The sequence below is a fragment of the Ahaetulla prasina genome, chromosome 13 (assembly GCF_028640845.1).
Source record: "Ahaetulla prasina isolate Xishuangbanna chromosome 13, ASM2864084v1, whole genome shotgun sequence".
In the NCBI taxonomy this organism is placed as follows: Eukaryota; Metazoa; Chordata; class Lepidosauria; order Squamata; family Colubridae; genus Ahaetulla; species Ahaetulla prasina.
The window spans coordinates 15,584,271-15,605,424 of record NC_080551.1 but is presented as its reverse complement, the minus strand read 5'-3'; positions in this window follow the sequence as shown (position 1 = coordinate 15,605,424).

Below are 21,154 nucleotides of genomic sequence, written 5' to 3'. Positions count from 1 at the left end.
AAATTTAATCCCCAAATGCTTCCAATTGAAATTCCACTCCAACTCTGCAGCCACCAAACGCATCCTAAAAAGAACAGAATTGGCCTTAATCAGAAATGAACTTCACACAAAAAGATTCCTCCTAGATCAAATCAACAAAGATCTCCTCACACTTCACCTCAAACTCAGCAACAAGATGCACCCTGCACTTTGGGACAAATCCAAACAACTTGCCGTCTGGAGGCGAAACACAGACCACCCTCAAGACAGACACGCACACCAACAAACTCCGAAGACTACAAGAGCATGAAACAAACCCTCCACCCTCACAGCAACACATGAAACAAACAGTGCATAACATCTCAGATAGGATCCTCACCAAAGCTGAAACCGATGTCCTTTCCAAACTTTGCAGTCACTCCCAAATACATCCCCACTGAAACCATTATATGCGGAGTTGAAACCAGCCTGACCAAAATCAACCCCGATGACGCTAACAAAATCAGACTCGAGATCTCCAACATCCTCTGCCAGCAAGCCACCCAAAAGCAACTTACCCAAGAGGAACAGACAGCACTACTTAACCTGAAAAAAGATACCAGCATAATAATCCTACCAGCAGACAAGGGCAACGCCACGGTGGTTATGAACACATCTGACTACCAAACCAAATTAACCAACCTACTCCAAGACCCTGCATACAAGCCCCTAAACACAGACCCCACCACCTACCTAGAAAAACCACTAGATCCAAAATAAAGCCTCCCCATCAGCGAAGAAATCCAACAAAGAATCATTCCCAGAGAAATCATCCAGATGCCCTAAGCTCTATGGCCTCCCAAGATACACAAAGAAGGAACCCCCACTCAGACCCATAGTCAGCTCCATAGCAGGGGTGAAATTCAGGTTCTGGAGAACTGGAAATTCTGAGTAGTTTGGAGAACCAGCAAATACCACCTCTGGCTGGGGTGGAGTGGGAATGGAGATTTTACAATATCCTTCCCCTGGAGTGGGGTGGGAATGAAGATTTTTCAGTATCCTTTCCCTGTTGTGCCCACCAAGCCACGCCCACCAAGCCACACCACGCCCACCAAGCCACGCCCACAGAACCGGTAGTAAAAAAAAATGGATTTCACCACTGCCCTCAAGCATTTGTTTTGACCAACCCATATCAATAAACATCGGATTCGGGACTGTATTGTATCTATCTAGAAAGTAGCTAATAATCTAATGCCCTCACTGCTTCATCAATTCTCCTTCGGCCGCACTTTATCAACTACAAGTTTTACAAAAGAGGTTCTGGTGAGGGTGGAGCTACCGCCTGAAGGATCTGTCTGGAGTTTTTAACCACCGTCTAGTTTAGATACTTGGCATTTCATTAACGCCTAAGCAGGAAAATCTCATGAGGATATTTCTTCTGAAACACCACGAGCAGCAACCGGAGAAAGGTTTTCAGGATGATCACTTAATGAGGCTCTTATTGGAACAGTTTGGGGATAATTAAATAGTACTGCTGAACTGTTAAGAGATTTTTTTTCCCCCTCCTGCTGAATGTGGGATTTTTTTCCTTCACTGGTACAATCACGTTGAAATGTCTGCAGGAAAACAACCAAGCTTAGAGAGCACCAAGGACCCCACAGTTCTCCTCCTCCTTCCCCCTTTTAGCACTGATAATGTTCCCTAGTTGGGTCATGAAATGTCTGCAAGAAAACAACCAAGCTCAGTGTTGTGACCCAGGCCCAAGTAGGTAGTAGGAAACTCAGTCCGTGAAAAAAACAAAACAAGCAAACTTTATTCGAACAGCTGAGAATTACTTCATTCCCAGTGTCGTTCAACTCAAAACTAAAGCAAATGCCTCCCAACACAAATTCCTCAGTTATCTCACAAACCTCACTACTATCAGTCTCTGGAGGCTATGGAGTCCGCAACTCACTCCCCAATGGCCCTGGCCTCACCTCAGCCTCATCGCTGTCTGACTCTGTTGCCAGCTCCGCAGGCTGCTGGTGGACCACAACCAAGCTCAGAGAGCACCAAGGACCCCCCTCCCCAATTTTCCTCCTCCTTCCCCCTTGTAGCACTGATAATATTAACTAGTTGGGTCATGAAATGTCTGCAAGAAAACAACCAAGCTCAGAGAGCACCAAGGACCCTTCGTTTCAACCCCGAGCTACAAAAAATCACTTCTTACCGTACGTCATAGTCTGATCTATCTTGAAGGGTTGACATCAGTCTTGATGAATGGATGATGCTAAACATTGATCCTCTGGTATCAATCCAGCCTTCTTTCCTTTTCCATAACAGCCTCTGAGAACATACAGGAAAGCCAATAAAAAATAGCGTAGAGAAAATCCTTTATTTTTATTTTTTTTGACTGTTCTTTGCAACTATGGTCACAGCCTCCAAAAATGATTCTGCAAGCATCTTTCTAAAAATGGTTCTTTGTAGATCAGAATGCAGGGAAGGGTGAATTGGGACTGGCCTGAATCCACATCCTTAGAGTTTGATTGGAAATGTCCTTTTGGGCCATCACCTGTGACCACAGATAATTCCTTAAACATTCTCCATTTGTTGCCTCTTCTCAGTGAATGCTTACTTACGAGGATACTTTGAAAGAGAAATAATGCTTCCAGTGGAGTCAGCATGTTGCAAAGCAGAGGATCAATGTTTATTATCATCCATTCATCAAGACTGATGTCATTCCCTTCCAGATAGATCAGGCTATGCCGTACTATTGGAACTCTGGGAGTTGAAGTCCACAAGTCTTAAAAGAGCCAAGTTTGCAGACCTCTGGCTTAGTGAATGAACTGCTGGGGTTAGACCCTCTTAAGATGACTATTGGACATCAATTAAAAGCAAAACAAAATGAGAAATGTTTGGAAAAGAGAGTAAATGAGACCGCTTTAAGCTCCTTGGAGAAAGAGCCGGATGCAGATCGAATGTAATAAACAGAAAAATAAATAAAGTAGCACAGAGGGAGTTAAAAACTAAACACACCTTCTGTTACCCCGTCTAAATCTGGATTTATAAAATACACTCTTTCAAAAATACTTACAAGCTGTTGCTGACAGGTGCCAGCTAAAAGATTTAATAAAGAAATGATTACTTCATATACTGTCCGAGACAGCCTCTTGCAAATTTCTACATGCCTTTCAGTTGAGATCAGATGCAACTTTTCAGGGGAATCTGCAGGTGCCGACCTGTATGAGGACATCCATCCGGAGACAAATCTGTGGTGATGGGAACGGCTCCATAGTTGTTAAGGCTGTGCAAGTGGGTTTAACAGCTTATTTCCAAACAATGTTTTAATACAGAAAGTCTCAACGTTCTGATTGACAAACCCAAACACAGCAAGCATGGCTGAGACGATCCAATCTCTTAATGCAAAACTTTATTGAATACATCATTTCGGTACAGATAAGGGCAAAACCAGATCTGGCTATTCCCCGCGCAAATCCACATAATCAAAGTATGGATTCTCCCCAGTGGTGGGTTTCAATTTTTTTTACTACTGGTTCTGTGGGTGTGCTTGGTGGCCATGGCTTGGTGGGCGTTGCAAGGGAAGGATACTGTAAAATCTCCATTCCCTCCCCTCTCCAGGGGAAGGTTATTGCAAAATCCTCCTTTCCTCCCGATCAGCTGGGACTCGGGAGGCAGAGAATAGATGGGGGCGGGGCCATTCAGAGGTGGTATTTACCGGTTCTCCAAACTAGTCAAAATTTCTGCTACTGGTTCTCCAGAACTGGTCAGAACCTGCTGAATACAACCTCTGATTCTCCCTTCCACTGTTAGACCAGGTCACATTGTCTAATTGAGTTTCGTCGTATTGTTGTGAGAAAGTCTTTTGGCTCCGGCAAACACCTGCTGCAATGTCCTTGGTTCTCAGGGCTGTCTTCTTTTAATGTTTGGAGCTTATATTCCATCACCCCCACCTTCCCTCCACCCAGGTTCGTTGGCAAGCTGAGAAGCGATAATGGTTGCAACAGCAAAAGCACACTTCGAAACATGACAGGTAGTCTTCAACTTACAACCACGATTGAGCCCAACATTTCTGTTGTTAGTGAAATGTGTTGAGTGAGTTTTGCCCCGTTTTACGACCTTTCTGGCTGGAGTCGTTAAGGGAATTGTTGCAGTTGTTAAGTTAGCAACAACATTGTTAAGTGAATCTGGCTTCCTGACTGACTTTGCTTGTCAGGAGGTTTGCAAGCACCCCCGAGACACTGCAACCGTCCTAAATATGAATCAGTTGTCAAGCGTCTGAAGTTTGACCACGCGACGGTGGGGATGCTTCAACAGCAGGGGGTTGGACTAGAAGACCTCCAGGGTCCCTTCCAACTCTGTTATTCTATTCTATTAGTTTTGGGCCATATTTAAAACCTGAATAAATATTACTTGTTACATCCGGTGGTCCAAATGATTAATAAATTGATGGATTGACTGATGGATTGAAACTGCTCTCTTTCTTTCTCTCTTTTTTTTTCGGTGACTTGAGGCTATTTAAACAGTAAAATACAGTCTCATAATACAGTGAAATGACAGATGTGACCCAAATCGACCATCTGCCTCAAAAGCCTGTTGGAACAAGATGGCGGGAATAAAATTTGGTGGCAGATTTTTATTTTATTCTATACTGTTGACCTCACCCCATTCCTAAGAGGTCTGTAAGGGGCGTGCATAAGAGCACCAGCCTGCCTACCATTCCTGTCCTAATGTTCCCTTTGGTTGTATTCAATTTGTATGGTTATTTCATGCTTATACTTATATATATTGTTGTGGTTGACAAAATAAATAAATAAAAATAAATAAAATAAGTAGTGAAGCAGAGGAACAGGAGGAGCCTGTTCCTAATGCACGCATGAGAAGAGCTGCCAGAAGGCAAGAGCAGCTCAAACAAAAAGGACAACTAAGGAGTAGGACTAAGAGATGACTGGACTCTCCCATAAGTCTTAAAACAGACCAGCACTGGTGTTTCAGCTTTGCTGGAAAACAACGTTGTAGCTGTGTCTTCTGCTTCGTCCTCTGCTTCATGTACATCTTTGTTTTTGTGGCTTCTGGACATTTGCCAGGAAGGGCCTTTGGCAGTTTGCCTAATTGGACTAAGGTTTGTGAGATAACTGAGGAATTTGTGTTGGGAGGCATTTGTTTTACTTTGAGTTGAACGACCTGGGAATGAAGTAATTTCCAGCTGTTCGAATAAAGTTTGTTTTTCCACGGACTAAGTTCATTACTACCTACTTGGGCCTGGGTCACAACACTATGAGGAAAAAAAGACCAAATAATGAATTTAAAAATACAACACTCTAAAACCATTACAGGAATAAAATCTGCAAACTACCAAATAAATCATGATAAATATGAAAATCAGTATAGCAATGTATTAAAATTAATGTGTAAGACCGTCAGACCACCCCTATATATGCTAATAAAAATAAATAAAATAAGTAGTGAAGCAGAGGAACAGGAGGAGCCTGTTCCTAATGCACGCATGAGAAGAGCTGCCAGAAGGCAAGAGCAGCTCAAACAAAAAGGACAACTAAGGAGTAGGACTAAGAGATGACTGGAGTCTCCCATAAGTCTTAAAACAGACCAGCACTGGTGTTTCAGCTTTGCTGGAAAACAACGTTGTAGCTGTGTCTTCTGCTTCGTCCTCTGCTTCATGTACATCTTTGTTTTTGTGGCTTCTGGACATTTGCCAGGAAGGGCCTTTGGCAGTTTGCCTAATTGGACTAAGGTTTGTGAGATAACTGAGGAATTTGTGTTGGGAGGCATTTGTTTTACTTTGAATTGAACGACCTGGGAATGAAGTAATTTCCAGCTGTTCGAATAAAGTTTGTTTTTCCACGGACTAAGTTCATTACTACCTACTTGGGCCTGGGTCACAACACTATGAGGAAAAAAAGACCAAATAATGAATTTAAAAATACAACACTCTAAAACCATTACAGGAATAAAATCTGCAAACTACCAAATAAATCATGATAAATATGAAAATCAGTATAGCAATGTATTAAAATTAATGTGTAAGACCGTCAGACCACCCCTATATATGCTAATAAAAATAAATAAAATAAGTAGTGAGGCAGAGGAACAGGAGGAGCCTGTTCCTAATGCACACATGAGAAGAGCTGCCAGAAGGCAAGAGCAGCTCAAGCAGAGAGGACAACTCGGGAGTAGGGCCAAGAGATGTTTGGCCCCTCCCATAAAGCTTAAAACAGACCAGCACCGGTGTTTCACCTTTGCTGGAAAACAACGTTGTAGCTGTGTCTTCTGCTTCGTCCTCTGCTTTGTGTACATTTTTGTTTTTGTGGCTTCTGGATATTTGCCAGGAAGGGCCTTTGGCAGTTTGCCTAATTGGACTGAGTTTGTGAGATAACTGAAGAATTTGTGTTTGGGAGGCATTTGTTTTACTTTGAGTTGAACGAGGCTGAGAATAAAGTAATTCCCAGCTGTTCAAATAAAGTTTATTTTTCCACGGACTAAGTTTATTACTACCTACTTGGGCCTGGGTCACAACACTATGAGGAAAAAAAGACCAAATAATGAATTTAAAAATACAACACTCTAAAACCATTACAGGAATAAAATCTGCAAACTACCAAATAAATCATGATAAATATGAAAATCAGTATAGCAATGTATTAAAATTAATGTGTAAGACCGTCAGACCACCCCTATATATGCTAATAAAAATAAATAAATAAAAATAAATAAATAAATAAAATAAATAAATAAATAAAATAAGTAGTGAAGCAGAGGAACAGGAGGAGCCTGTTCCTAATGCACGCATGAGAAGAGCTGCCAGAAGGCAAGAGCAGCTCAAACAAAAAGGACAACTAAGGAGTAGGACTAAGAGATGACTGGACTCTCCCATAAGTCTTAAAACAGACCAGCACTGGTGTTTCAGCTTTGCTGGAAAACAACGTTGTAGCTGTGTCTTCTGCTTCGTCCTCTGCTTCATGTACATCTTTGTTTTTGTGGCTTCTGGACATTTGCCAGGAAGGGCCTTTGGCAGTTTGCCTAATTGGACTAAGGTTTGTGAGATAACTGAGGAATTTGTGTTGGGAGGCATTTGTTTTACTTTGAGTTGAACGACCTGGGAATGAAGTAATTTCCAGCTGTTCGAATAAAGTTTGTTTTTCCACGGACTAAGTTCATTACTACCTACTTGGGCCTGGGTCACAACACTATGAGGAAAAAAAGACCAAATAATGAATTTAAAAATACAACACTCTAAAACCATTACAGGAATAAAATCTGCAAACTACCAAATAAATCATGATAAATATGAAAATCAGTATAGCAATGTATTAAAATTAATGTGTAAGACCGTCAGACCACCCCTATATATGCTAATAAAAATAAATAAAATAAGTAGTGAAGCAGAGGAACAGGAGGAGCCTGTTCCTAATGCACGCATGAGAAGAGCTGCCAGAAGGCAAGAGCAGCACAAACAGAAAGGACAACTAAGGAGTAGGACTAAGAGATGACTGGAGTCTCCCATAAGTCTTAAAACAGACCAGCACTGGTGTTTCAGCTTTGCTGGAAAACAACGTTGTAGCTGTGTCTTCTGCTTCGTCCTCTGCTTCATGTACATCTTTGTTTTTGTGGCTTCTGGACATTTGCCAGGAAGGGCCTTTGGCAGTTTGCCTAATTGGACTAAGGTTTGTGAGATAACTGAGGAATTTGTGTTGGGAGGCATTTGTTTTACTTTGAGTTGAACGACCTGGGAATGAAGTAATTTCCAGCTGTTCGAATAAAGTTTGTTTTTCCACGGACTAAGTTCATTACTACCTACTTGGGCCTGGGTCACAACACTATGAGGAAAAAAAGACCAAATAATGAATTTAAAAATACAACACTCTAAAACCATTACAGGAATAAAATCTGCAAACTACCAAATAAATCATGATAAATATGAAAATCAGTATAGCAATGTATTAAAATTAATGTGTAAGACCGTCGGACCACCCCTATATATGCTAATAAAAAATAATCAAGACTGATAAAGTATTATTTGCGTTCTCTCCATGAAAAAAAAAATGAAAGCAGCAAAATATCATTCTGTGTTAATAGGCTATAACAATTAGACTGGTAAACAAGACAATTAGAATACTAAACATAATAGACTGAAATATAACAAAGCAATTATGTGAGAGCTTGGTTGTGTCTATTTAACTCGTATTCTGTTGCCATTTTCATTGTATAATTTTGCTTACTGTGTGGCAACTACACACTTCCCACGGATCTAAAATTCTTCCTTTTTTCACAGCAAATAAAGACATCCTGATCCTACAATTCCTATAAAGTTCCTAAAATAACAGCAAGCTTTCAATACTACGTGCTTCAAAAATTCACCCTGTCTCTGGGCCAAATAAGCCCTCTTTCGCATTTTCTATTGAGCATTATGATTCCTGGGAATGTGAGTTGTCTCTCATTCTGCTGTCAAAGCTATGTTGGCTTGAGTGATGTTATTTTCCAGTGGGAAAGCCTAGATTTAGTGTAGTGCCTCCTTTTGTTGATAGCTATAACTATTTGAAGAGGAATGAAGTGGCTCAGTGGCTAAGAGGCTGAGCTTGTCGATCGAAAGGTCAGCAGTTCAGCGGTTTGAATCCCTAGTTCTGCATAATGGGGTGAGCTCCCGTTCCTTGTCCCAGCTTGTGCCAACCTAGCAGTTTGAAAGCATGTAAAAATACAAGTAGAAAAAATAGGGACCACCTTTGGTGGGAAGGTAACAGCGTTCCGTGTGCCTTTGGCATTGAGTCATGCCGGCCACATGACCATGGAGACATCTTCTGACAGCACTGGCTCTTCGGCTTTGAAATGGAGATGAGCACCGCCCCCTAGAGTCGGGAATGACTAGCACCTATGTGCGAGGGGAACCTTTACCTTTATAACTATTTGAAAATCCAGTCTGGGGTTAAGGAGTTCTAGAACCACCTTAAGCACAAAGCCAGCTGGGTGACCTTAGGCCAGTAACTCTCCCTCCCCCCTGGAAAACAGACAATGGGAAACCACTTCTGAAAATCTTATCAAGAAAACTGGTAGGACTAGTACAGGCAGTTTCCAGGAATCTTGAAGGCACACACATGATGGTTTAAGTAGAAGCCAATGTCATATTACCATAGAAAATAAGCAAGCATTTTTTATCAGGGCAATGTGGTCTATCCAAATATGGGACAGAGTATGCTGCTTCCACTTTTGCCTCTCAGCCCCAAACCAGGAGCCTTCGCAGACAGTCGTTTTCGGGACAAACTATTTTTGTGCTAAATTTATGTTTTACCAACATAGAAATAAAGTGAGACATTTAGCTCTCATCAGCTAGCCATACCGTTGTCGGATTCGAACCAAGGCTACTTGCATATTAGATAGATGTATTAACCTCTAAACCACGGGGTCTCCTCGCTTTGTCAGCTATACCAGGGGAGAGATTAAGTGTTTCTTCTGGTGGGACTAGTCTATCAGGGCAACCTGGTCCACCCAATTATGGGACGAAGCATGCTGCTTCCGCTTTTGCCTTTCGGCCCCAATCCGGGAGCCTTTGCAGGCAGTCCCTTTCACGACAAAATGTTTTTTTTGTTAAATTTAAATTTACCGACAAAGAAATAAAGTGAGACTAGTATAGATCTATTTCAAGCTATTTAGCTCTGGTCCACTATAGTGGTGGGTTTCAAATTTTTTTACTACTGGTTCTGTGGGTGTGGCTTGGTGGGCGTGGCTTGGTGGGTTTAGCTTGGTGGGCATGGCAGGGGAAAGATACTGTAAAATCTCCATTCCCTCCCCAATCCAGGGGAAGGTTACTGCAGAATCCCTATTTCCTCCCAATCAGCTGGGACTCGGGAGGCAGAGAATAGATGGGGGCGGGGCCAGTCAGAATTTTTACTACCGGTTCTCCAAACTACTCAAAATTTCTGCTACCAGTTCTCGAGAACTGGTCAGAACCTGCTGAAACTCACCTCTGGTCCGCTAGCCGTACTCTTCTGGGATTCTAACCTGGGCTACTTCCCAGAAGGGTATGGGTAGGGGACAAGAGCTAAATAGCTTGAAATAGATCTATACTAGTCTCACTTTATTTCTTTGTCAGTAAACATAAATTTAACCCAAGCAAGCAAGTACTTTTGTTTCCCTAATTTTTCTCTAATGTTTCTTTCTTCTTTTTTTTTCTAAGCAAACTAACAGTCGGGACCAGCAATACAAGGACTTTCATTTTCTAGCCACCTCCACAAATACCATTTATCAACGAAGCATAAACTGTAGAGTCATAAATTGTGGTTATATAACATTTTAAGGCATGGTTTGCTGAACCATACTTCACTGCATAAAGGACTATTAGCTGGTGCACCGTGCTGTAAACCTCTTGCACCTCACATGCGTTTGTTTCTGATCCTTCGGCTGTGACAATGTTTGATGTTCAATCTTCTCAATCTAGTAAACCCTTTCCACGTGCATTTCAGACTTCGGGGTTATGAAATGCTTGGTTTCAGCAGTTACATGGATTGCATTTCGGTTGGGTTAAAAAAAATGTTTGTATTCCCCACTTTGGGAAATCCAAAGGGGAAAATGAATTAGCAATAGAATTAATAAAGGGATTAATGAGATTATACTGCTTTACATGCTCCAAACAAAAGGATTACTAATGTTTTGAGATATAGCATGACTTGGCTAAGCATATAATGCTATTCCAAATTGATAGGCAAGTAAATATACACCTTGATTTATCCCACAGTCATATGAGGCGGTCCCCAAATAGGGGACCCTAATGACATGCTCAATGACATTAGATCTCCATGCTTCTCTGGTGAATCCTTGATTTTTTTTAAAAAAAGATTAAAGGCACAACACTTTGTTTATTTGCACACTGAATCTCATAATCTTTATTTTGATCTGGCCCAAATCCTCTACTATTCAATTTAATTGGAGTTGGATAACCTCAGAGTCCAAAGTTTGGGGGGCAAGGTCATCATTTCGCATGACGTATTCCACATCTGGTTTATAGGTCAAATGGACAAAGATGCCGAGATATGCTGGTTTTTTGCTTATTTAAGGAATACCTCTGTCAACTTAACTTTGCTACTGGTTCCGAAATGTGAGTGTGCGTGCTTTGCCCACGCATGACACCTTTGCGCATGGGCAGGACATACGCAGAGCATCAAAAACGGGATGTGATGACGTCCAGGTGGGTGGGCGGAGCCTCCAGCATCCGCTGATACTGGTTCGCCTGAACCGGATAAAAACAGCTGAATACCAGCACTGCTATCCAGCCTAATACAGAAAATATTTCTCTTAAAACCCACAGAAGCCCAACGTAAGCATCGGAAAGAAGCAAACATTAAAATACCAAATATATATATATATATATAAAATTAATGTTTCTTCTGGCAGTGGAAGTCAACCACAATGGTAATTATTAGGATCCACCCGTAGGTATATTATTGTGGCTCCCGCCCCTGAACCTGGCCCCATGCCCGAAAGTGTCTTGGAGCCGGGCCTGCTGCCAGAAAGTGACTTGGACAGTGAGGGGGAAGGGCCGTCAGGACTTACCTCGGAAGCACCGGCCTCCCTGGCTCAGCTCCAGGAGCCAGAAGCAGGCCAGGTGAAAGAGATAATGAGGCCTCCTTCCCCTGACTCTTCCCCCCCCAGGCCACGCCTGCAGACCCAGCTGACAGCAATCAGGCTTGGCTGAATCCCAGGTTTCGTAGGCAGGAGAGAAGAGAACAACAGAAGCAGGGGAGGGGCAGGCCTAGGAAGTGCTGAGTCATGGAGCCACATCCCACAGGATATAAAAGGCAGCAAGAGCTGGTGTGTCTCTTTGTATCAGGCAAATCCACTGATTGACTAGAGCTGAAGGTTGTGACTCACCAGTGTCTTGGCAGCTAACGAGGGCTGTTGGCAGACACTGGCTCTTTTGCTGCCAGAGCTGATAAGAGCTGGCTAATTAAGCCATTGTTCGGAAGGAGGCGAAGAGGACAGCACACACACACACACACACATATATATATAAAACTCAATATCATACAAAAGTATGAAAAAGGATCAGAGTAACAAATTTGTTTTCTTAATCACTGTAACATTTGAATGCCCTTTCTCAAACCCCCTCCTCCTCCGCTAAAACCCATTAAAGTTTCTACATCCCTATCTATATGCAGCTGGCCCTTCCAACTGGAGGACGTGAGAACTGTTACTATCCCTTGGCGGAGATTGGGATTTATGATTTCCAAAATGCTAATTACGGAATGCGGCAATAAAAGTAAAAAGCCACGGCTCGCTTCGTTATCGTTACCGTCATGTGCCCCTAGTTTGAACCCGCTCATTAGCGCAACCCTTCCAGGGTGCCTAGGGTGGCTTGCTCTTTCTTTATAAGCGGTCTAATAATGATGCCGTATTTCAATTTTATGCTCGTAAAAATTAGACGTGTCTTTTTTGAAATTAAAACAATAAAACTCCCCCCTCCACCGTCTCGCTTCCTAGAAAATACTCTGGCATTTTTCATGGGGAAAAAAAAAATCTGTATGCAACTTTTTTTTTTGTTTTTTTTAAAAAATCAACAGAGTAAATCAACGATATTCTCATAAATAGTGTATTTATAGATATTTAGTAATGACCCGTATATAAATTAGTTAGATATATTTTCTATGGAGAGCAATCCAATTGATTTTTTTGGGGTGGGGGGGAGAAACAATGGTGCAGCTATTAATGCCCTACCAAGCAAAGTCTGTGTTTTCTTCAAAAACTGTGCTGAATTCTATTTCCTAGTTTCCAGAAAGTTCTCTTTCCCAGCAAAAGAGGCATCTGGCTTTCTCCCTATCTTTCCGGGGAGCTTTAGGATTTCTCCAAAATGTCTTTGGTGATATATTTGAGCTTTTGTATGTTTTGTGACATATACGCAGCAGGAAGGAACTCTAACCTGACAGCTTGAAAAGTCAGGGATGTAGAAAGAAAACAAGGATATTTATACAGCCCAGCGGCGAAATCCAGCAGGTTCTGACAGGTCTGGAGAACCGGTAGCGGACATTTTGAGTAGTTCGGAGAACCAGCAAATATCACCTCTGACTGGCCCCAGAGTGGGGTGGGAATGGAGATTTTGCAATATCCTTCCCCTGGAGTGGGGAGGGAATGGAGATTTTGTGGTATCCTTCCCCTGCCATGCCCACCAAGCCACGCCCACCAAGCCACACCACGCCCATCAAGCCACGCCCACAGAACCGGTAGTTTAAAAAAAATCGGATTTCACCACTGGGACAGCCCTTAGCTACCAATTTCAAGGTTCCAAGTAATACATCCTCAGCAATAAGAACTCAGAGGGAGGCATATTCATCAAAGAACAGTTTATTGGGACATATCGTATTGACACAAACTTGGTGGAAAGCCGGCTCTAAGTTCCTGCCAGTTTTGCACCCAATTAAAATAGAAGTTTGTCTCTCCCACCCACCCCAAATCACCAATCACATAATCCAATCAGCATACAGTCAAGTTGCTAGGTGACCGCCACCTTCTGAACACCTGCAGAAATGTCCTTGATTCCCAGGGAAAAGAATTTTATTTTGGCTACAGCACCCCAACTATCTCTATATCCCCTCTACCTGCCCTTCAGCTCCAGGCTGTGTCAGCCCTGAAGCAATGTGAACACTAAACTCTCATAGGAAAGCCACAGTTAGGCCAACTTCAGGGTTGATAGCCTCCTCGCTAAAACCAGTGCAAGAATCCTGTATCTCATCTATGAGGAAAAGCCATGATTTCCCCAGGAGTAATGCCATTAAAATGCTGGGCTTGTTGGCTGGAAAGCCAGCAGCTCAGGTTCGAAATCTGAGTTCCACACCATGGGGTGAGATCCTGTCCTTGCCCCAGCTCCTGCCAACCTAGCAATTCATAAGCATACAATTGCAAGTAGATAAATAGGTAACACTTTGTTGGGAAGATAAAAGCACTTTATGATGTCGTGTTGGTTACATAACCGCAGAAATGTCTTTGAACAGTGCTGGCTTAATTGTTGCGATCTGCCAGCAGCCTGCGGAGCTGGCAACAGAGTCGGACAGCAATGAAGCTGAGGAAGAACATGGGCCAGTTCTGGAGGCTGTGGAAGGCCTGGATAAGGATTCTGTGTCGGAGGCAGAGATGGGGCCAGGGCCATCGGGGAGTTAGGTGCGGATTCCAGAGCCTCCAGAGGCGGACATTAGTGAGGCAGAGGAACAAGAGGAGCCTGTTCCTAATGCACGCATGAGAAGAGGGGCCGCGTTATTAAAACACAGCTGTCTGCAATTACTGCAGGTTCTAGTCCCACCAGGTCCAAGGTTGACTCAGCCTTCCATCCTTTATAAGGTAGGTAAAATGAGGACCCAGATTGTTGGGGGGGGGGGCAATAAGTTGACTTTGTAAATATACAAATAAAATGAGACTATTGCCTTACACACTGTAAGCCGCCCTGAGTCTTCAGAGAAGGGCGGGATATAAATGTAAATAAATAATAAATAAATAAATAAATAAATAAAGAGCTGCCAGAAGGCAAGAGCAGCTCAAGCAGAGAGGATGACTCGGGAGTAGGGCCAAGAGATGATTGGCCCCTCCCATAAGGCTTAAAAGACCAGCAATGGCATTTGGGCTCTTTGTCGGAAAACAACATTGATAGCCTTGCTCCTTGTCTTGCTGCATTTATTTCTTGTCAGCGTCTTCTGCTTTTGAACTTTTGCCCAGAAAAGCCTTTGGCAGTTTGCTTAATTAGACCGAGGTTTGTGATAAGACTGAAGAATTGTGTTATGAAGAATTTGCTTTGACTTAGTTTGGACGACGCTGAGAATGAGTTAATTCTCAGCCGTTCTAATAAAGTCTGTTTGTTTTTGAACTGATTGCGTCTACTACTACCTACTTGGGCCTGGGTCACAACATTAAGGTTCTTGAAACAGAGATCCCCTTATATTCGGCAATGACTAGCGGAGTGAAATCCACAGGGACTACTTTACCTTTATGTATGGCTATGACCATAATGAGGACTCAGCCCCGAAGAATTTATGCTTTCGAACTGTGGTATTGGAGAAAACTCTTGGATCGGAAGGAGTTCAGATCAGTCAATCCTAAATGCTGGGTTATCTACGTGTCCCAGATTTTTGTTTTATTAGTTGAGTGGTGAAACTCATTCAACTTGCAGTAGAAATAAAGATGAACTGTATAAAGGATGATGTGCTCACTTTGCATTTGGTGGTTAATCCATGCATTTAGATGTTGCAGTTGCTGAGCAGTCAATGTTCCTTCTTTGACTTGTGTGTTTTGTTTATGCTTTTTCCTGTATAGCGCTGGATTTATTGGTGTTATTCCCAGCTGCCTCGGGCACCATTTTGCAGTAATTTAAGTAATAAAGGATAAATAATAAATAAGGGAATGACAGCCTAGGAAGGAAGGAACCCTTGTCTTATATAAAAGAAGACACATGGAAATGTTAGTGCTCCCATCAAAATGATGGAGAGACGCGTCACTGAAAGCAACTACAACAAGTATGTTCATGCCTTCCATCATCGGTAGCAAGAAAGGAAACTCAGAAACATCACTAGAATAGAATAGAATGGAATGGAATGGAATAGAATAGAATAGAATAGAATAGAATAGAATAGAATAGAATAGAATAGAATGGAATGGAATGGAATGGAATGGAATGGAATGGAATGGAATGGAATGGAATGGAATGGAATGAAATAGAATAGAATAGAATGGAATGGAATGAAATAGAATAGAACAGAACAGAACAGAACGGAACGGAACGGAACGGAACAGAACAGAACAGAACAGAACAGAATAGAATAGAATAGAATAGAATAGCAGAGTTGGAAGGGACCTTGGAGGTCTTCTAGTCTAACCTGCTGCACAAGCAGGAGGCTCTATACCCATGATGGCGAACCTATGGCATGAATGCCAGAGGTGGCACACAGCGCCATCCGTGGGCACACAAACCATCGCCCCATTTTACGCTATGCATGTGTGTGCACCTCCCACTGTCCAGCTGGTCTTTGGGTCTCTGCTGTGCATGCATGTGGGGGGGGTGAGGCATGTGGCGGCACTGTGCGTGCATGCACAGGGGGCATGTGCAGGGGGCATGCACAGGACCATGCACACATTGCATCTTGGGGGTTCGGGCGCACATGTGCACATTTGCGCACATGGGCGCTTTGGGCACTCAGTCCGGAAAAGGTTAGTCATCACTGCAGTATAGCATTTCAGACAAATGGTTATCCAACAACTTCTTAAAAACTTCCAGAGTTGGAGCATTTACAACTTCTGCAGGCAAGTTGTTCCACTGATTAATTGTTCTAACTGTCAGGAAATTCCTCCTTAGTTCTAGGTTGCTTCTCTCCTTGATTAGTGTCCACCCATTGCTTCTTGTCCTGCCCTCAGGTGCTTTGGAGAATAGCTTGACTCCATCTTCTTTGTGGGAAAGAGAGCTGAATGAGGATTCTTGGATGAGAAGCGAGACATCTTCAAAGAAAAACCAGAAATTCCAGTTGCCTCTTGCCTCTTCCTTTGAGACAACCATGACCTGGATGACTGAGAATCTCCATAGACATCACTAGGAAATTTTCTCAGCATGCTGAGAATCAGGTAGCATACACGCAACTGACTAGGTGGCTCAATGGCTAAGACACTGAGCTGGTCGATCAGAAAGGTCAGCAGTTCAGCAGTTTGAATCCCTAGTACAGGTCTCTTGCGTGAGCAGGGGGTTGGACTAGATGATCTCCAAGATCCCTTCCAACTCTGTTACCGTCACAAGTATAGAATGCTCCAAGCAAGCAACGTCTTGTTGGCCCTATATAGTGGTGGATACTGTAACTGCAACACAGCTATTTTCTTCCTGGCGTTAAATAAATTGCACGCACTTTTTATTTATTTTTCTTTTAAAAGAAACATCACTATTCGATAAATTTAGCAATTCGGTCAGCACAAAACCTTACCATCTTGCACATATGTTGGGGAACCTTTACCTTTTAAACATGATCTGGTAATACTCTACAGTTTGCATTAAACCAAAGATTGCATTATTTGAACTTACACTAATCGGGAGTTGCCTGTATTATTTCAACTGGGGCCTCGTATTTCACCTCTCCTGGAATTGCAGCGTCATCTGGAAAACTCAAAGTACTATTGCAGAGATAAGAAAGCAAAGAACGAAGATAACATGGCCATGCATTACTGCCTTGATAGTATTGCATGTGTTATTTTTCTGTAAGCAATGTTTTTGATGTAATGATAGTCATTATTATCTAATAGTGGCAATAATCCTGAAGTGATTTTTGCAAGTATCAAATCCTTCTTGGTCCAAAGTTATGGCTCCCTCCCAAAAGGAATCTGTTGCATCACAGATGGTGCTGCCTAACCTTTCCAAAAGTTGGATTACCGGTCCGACTAGTTTTCATTTTTCCATTAAAAAAAAAAAAAAAAAAGCCCAGACTGCTGGAACAGAAATTTCTCTTGCAAAGTTGGCAGTTAAAATAAGAGTTCCACCTAGCAGAAAGTTTGGAAACTTCGTTGGAGCTCGCTTTCCCTGGTAGGGAATCGAAAGAAAAATCTTGCTGAAATTTCTTGGAAAGCCATTGCATGTCAAAATCCAATGAGAGATCAAAAAGCCTTATTCCCTTTAGGTGCATTCCATGGGATGGGAATAAACTGTCTAAATTTGCAGGAAACAGCACTTAAGGCAAAGCTGAGTGCAATCAGTTTGGTCTATTGTGGTGCCAGACTACAGGATGATCTTCCCCAGCTCACAGTAAGTAGCTTTGTCAAAGCCTGCAGTACACATGAAAATCCAAATTGAAGACAGATGCTCCGTTCTTCCTTTATAATTCTGGGCAGTGCAAGGACCCCACAAATTTGTTTTTGCTTTGTTTAGACTGGTGTCAGTCAACTTCCTTGGATCTCCATCTTCTCCTTCGTTCCCCATCTTCTTTATGCCTCTTTAATTTTTTTGCTTATCACCCAAAGCAGCGAAAAAAGAGCAGGGAAAATATTTCTTGGCATATCCTAGATCAGGGGTCGGCAACCTTTGAGTGTTCCTCAAAGAGCCACAAAGGTCCTAACCGGAAGCCCCCCCTTTCAATTCTGGAGCCGACCAGAAGTCTGGTTCCCCCACCATAGAGTCTCCTCCTAGTGTGGCATCCTTTTTCCTCTGCCAACCGGAAGTCCAGTTCCCCCACCATAGAGTCTCCTCCTAGCACAACGTCCTTTTTCCTCTATCTGTCCAAACCGAAAGTCCTATCAATTGTGGAGCCGACCGGCAACAGCGAGCCGCAGCAGAGAGATGGAAGAGCCACATGCGGCTCCAGAGCCGCAGGTTGCTGACTCCTGTCTTAGATTCTCACTGGATTATCCTGTACAGTGAAATTAAAAGGATATGGTGTAAAAGAGAGTAGGGTTCTTAGAGTGGGAAGGCAGGAAGGGCAAGAATCAAGATTGGAAGACTACCCCGTTGAAAATATTGCTTGGTTGAGAGGCAGTTCTTGGCCAGTTACGGGAAAATCTAGTACTGAATATTTGTCTAGAAGTCAAGGAACTTGACTTTGGGTAGAGCCAAGGCAAATGGTCCCCCTACCGCCAGGGACTTAAGGCATACGGATATTGTGTTTTCAGTTGTGCAGATTTCCTCTCTAAAAGGCCAGCCTTCTGCTCTCTTCTTCAAATTGCTTTAGAAACATTGTCAGGATGTGTTTGCTGTGAACTGTGCTACAGTCAATGAATCACAAATTCAGCCCTTATTTCCCAGTCCAACAGCTGATTAATCAAGGCCATAGACAGACTAACAGAATAAAAGTTGGAAAGGACCTTGGAGGTCTTCCAGTGCAACCCCCTGCTCAAGCAGGACACCCTATACCAGTGATGGCTAACCTTTTGGCACCGAGTGCCGAAATTGGAGCGTAGTTGTGTGTGTGTGCGCCAGAGCGCTGGAATACAGAAGAGAGCAGCTGGCTGGTGCACATGCACATGACGAAACCTGGAAAAGAGCAACTGGCCAGTGCGCATGCATGTGTCGGAACCTGGAAGAGCAGCTGGCAACGGCGCACATGCCCACAGAGAGGGTTCTGCATGCCACCTCTGGCATGCATGCCATAAGTTTGCCATCACGGCCCTATATCATTTCAGACAAATGGTTGCCCACTCTCTTTTTAAAAACCTCCAGTAATGGTCCAACCACAACTTCTGGAGGCAACACATTGTGGTATAATCTCTACCACCTCAGACGATACACAGACATCCAGAAATCTGATGCAACAAGACGGGGCAGAGCTTCCTCTGCAGAATAAAACATGCTTCAGATTGTTTACAGCAGGGGTAGTCAACCTTTTTATACCTACCGCCCACTTTTGTATCTCTGTTAGTAGTAAAATTTTCTAATCGCCCACCGGTTCCACAGTAATGTGCCGTGTATCGTCGTCTGCGCATGCCTCTTGCGCATCATGGATTGGGTTTGGGGGGGGGGCACCGGCTACCAGCTCTGCTTGTCTGTTACAGCTGGTTGGTGTGGGGGGAGATGCGTGAGCTATTCTGGGACGAGGCTCTTTTGTTTGCGGTCGCACTATAGCGCCATTTAGTTTCACTTACGTAACGTGAACTAAACTTATGCGCGGGCGATACAAATAGTATATTTTCAGAAATTTAAATTGTCACGGGGAATTTTATGAAAACCTAATGAAAATGTTTTTAAATAGTGCTATGAAAGTTTTTTTTAAAGTGAATTAAATTAAAAAAAAGAAAAGTGCTTCAGTATTGGACAAAACCCCTACTGCCCACCATGAAAGCTGGAACGCCCACTAGTGGGCAGTAGGGACCAGGTTGACTACCACTGGTTTAGAGGAAGCTTGAATATCAATATGAATATATCAATGTCTCAGCATTCCTCAGTAGCATCACCTTTCAGATCTCATAACCAGATAAGCACCTAGTCAGGGTTTCTAAAGGCAGCTTATTGAAATCCATCTCATGAGAATTCACTGTAAACCTTGAAACAGATGCTTAGAGGCTCTCACATATGTATACATGGACACAAACTCTTGAGATTTCAGCATGTGGTTTCTGGAACAGCATCTGTTTTGCCCATCATCATTTTTTTTTAAATGTTTCTGTGCTGTGACATCAGTTGCTGAAATAAGGAATGAGACTGGTTTTGATGGCTTGGCTTCTCCAACTGCCTTTCCTTCTTAAACAACAACATGTGTTCCCCCCCCACCCCATCTTCTGTAGGTAGTAACATTTGCACAAGTGGAACTTGGAAATAGATTGATATCCCAGTTATTTTTACAAATAACTCAAGAGTGCAAAGATATCCAACATACCTTCCTCCTCCTATTTCCTGTTAAGATCAAAATTGTGATATAAAATGAAGAAAACTGTTTAATAAAAACTATTTTAAAAAAAGCAGAACTGTCCTCTTTTTCCAAGCACTTTCTCTGATAACTATATTCAAGAACTCCCAGATAAGAAATAGTGAAAATGGTTCCTGGCAGATAAAATTCCCTTTTTTTTCCTGCCAATTTTCATTCAGTTTGATGAAAAATACATGGCTTTGAAAATCGTTTCAAAGAAAAAAAATGTCAAAGGTATTTTCAAAGGGAGAGGGAGACTGTGAATTTGTACAGACTTAGTAATGTGATAGCTAAAGGATGTATTTGAAAGTCCTGTGCTTTGTTGGGCATTGCTATTACACCCCAAGAGAAGACACAAGAGAAACTCTTCCCAAGGGGAATGACGACTTCAATTGATCTGCTCTTAAATTCAATCAGGAATGCCAATTTTTTTATGTCCAGGTCTCATTGAAATAAAGTTCATTTATTTGTTTGTTAGGCACACACCAAAAGAAAGAAGCTAGAATATTTATTTCTCCATAGATCTTTTTTTGAGATGCTGAGGGAAACAAGTCCTGCCAAGGGAATACTCTATAGAGTAGTGGTTTATGACGGGGTCAAATATAGAAGTAAAACATTGTTTACCTCAAATGAAACATGCATAATAATTTGGAATGTTTTAAACAGAAATATACTTCACAGGTTGAATTCATATAACATACTGATTGGGCTAAAATGAAGTTAATCGGTTTGTGATAATCCACAATTAACTGCATTTTCTTAGCTTCTAACGTTGTATGAACGCAGCCAGTGAGGGGGATTCTAAACTAAGCAACCATAGTCTGTAATCCAGGTGTTAAGTGTGGGAT